A 1,974-nucleotide genomic window follows, 5' to 3' on the forward strand; every position below is an offset into this window, starting at 1 on the left:
GGGCAGCTGTTCTGGTCTGTTTATGTGGAGTAGAATTCTACAGGACATTATGGATGTCATTGTTTGTCCTATGTCACATCATCTTTACCCCTTCATACACCATGGAACATGTCTTACTCTGGCACAAACTGTTTTCATTTCTGGTGGTATAATCCTTCCCCATAATCATCTGGAACAGATCGTGTAGGTTATGAGGAAACTTTTGCCTGTGATGATGTCTCCCCACCACTCCTTTACTCAGTGGAATATTCTTTCCTGTGGCACGAATTCCATAATCTGTGGTAGTAGTAATCTATGTGAGGGGAGTTAATTTTTACAAAAATAGCTGCATTATGGACAAATCCCATGGCCACAGAAGCCTCCTAGAATGCCCTTCCTCTCTCCTCCTTACCCTTTTGGAACATTCCTTCCGCCAGCATGGACAGAACATGCAACTGTATTCTTGTCTCCTTTCCCATTGGCACACTCCTTCCTCTGGCATTAGACATTTGATATGCTGTCTCTTCCCCTTACCCATTGGAAGAGTCTTCATACTGTCATAGACAAATCCTTTACTCATCGGAACATTCTTTGCTCCGGTATGAACAGATCATGTTGCCACCAATAGCCAGACATGGAAGAGGGATAACTTTTGAGATTTATCTCAAATTTTTAACTTCAGAGTAATTTGTCTGAGAGCAAACATTATTGTACTGTCAATGTGATATTGTCCTGAAGTGTGCAGAGGCCAACTGAGAATTTGTAGAGCATCACCTTCTCATCCTCACCTCAGATGTACGGGGTGTGGTGGTAGTGGCTGAGAGAATTTTATCTAAATTTTGGGTAAAGTGCATCTGGGTTGCTCGACAGAAATTATATATGCCAGGCTTCTTGCTGTGAAAATAACCAGGGCACCAAAATAAAACTAGGCTTTCTCCCTTTCTCCCTTCCCCCGCCATCCCCAACATCACCATTGTGCGTCTTCTAGTCATGATCCCTCCCCCACCCCTTCTTGTTATTCCTGCACTATCAGCACCTGCCATCCAGATCCCTTTTTCCTGGCTCCTGCTGCCACGATCCTTGGGATCTTCCTATCCATCCATTCCCCTCCCACTCTCCTTGAGACCCTCCTAGCTGTCAGATCCCACCCTGCTTCCTGCTGTCCATTTGTGGGATGGAGTAGCTGAGGTCTGCGATAGACCCGTCAGATATTGTGTGTCTCCTTTTGTCCTACTTTTAATGCACTTTAACAGTATTTTGATGTGAATAAGGTATAATCTCCCCTTCAGCTGAACACACCACTACCACTTCCTTCCTATTCCTGTGCTCTTCTCCGCCCGCCGTGCCCCCAATGCTGTGCAAATGAGCCAGACCACCCTACCACTGCACCAATTCTGAATCTTCTGCCTCTGCTTTTTTCTGAGAAACTGAGACCATTCCTCTCCCTCATCAACTGGGCATAGACTGTGGGTCCTCCAATCACCCTCTGAATCCTCAACAAGCAGTGTTATCCATATAACGTCTTGAGTCTTCAGAGTCACAGGCGTTAGTTCTTCTCAATAAATTACTAATTGCTGGACCACCCTGATTGCACCCTCTGCCTCCCTTAGAGTGAGTGACATGCTGCACAGCATCAGTGGGGATCATTAACTGGGTCCCTAATTACCAGTTGAGTTCCAGTAGATTCTCTGATTATGTACACAAAATTGGCCTCTCTTCACCCCAATTCAGCGAGGCAATCACAAAACCAAAGACATTTGGTTATTTTTTGATCGTGTCAGCCCCTCGATGGCCCATAGCGATAACTTGTGGAAAAGGCCTTCCTCGAGACATGAAGCTGAGTTTTCGGGAGGAGAGGGGTTCCCTGCACCTTGCCACATGGGAATCTAGCCCCATCCACAGGGAGTCGAGAAGTGAGGAGATAAGGGATAGAGGGAGGTGGGGGAGAAGTGAATCCACAGTCCTGCCTCACTCTCTCAGTTCCCTGTCTTCTCC

The sequence above is a fragment of the Rhinatrema bivittatum genome, chromosome 16 (assembly GCF_901001135.1).
Source record: "Rhinatrema bivittatum chromosome 16, aRhiBiv1.1, whole genome shotgun sequence".
Lineage (NCBI taxonomy): Eukaryota > Metazoa > Chordata > Amphibia > Gymnophiona > Rhinatrematidae > Rhinatrema > Rhinatrema bivittatum.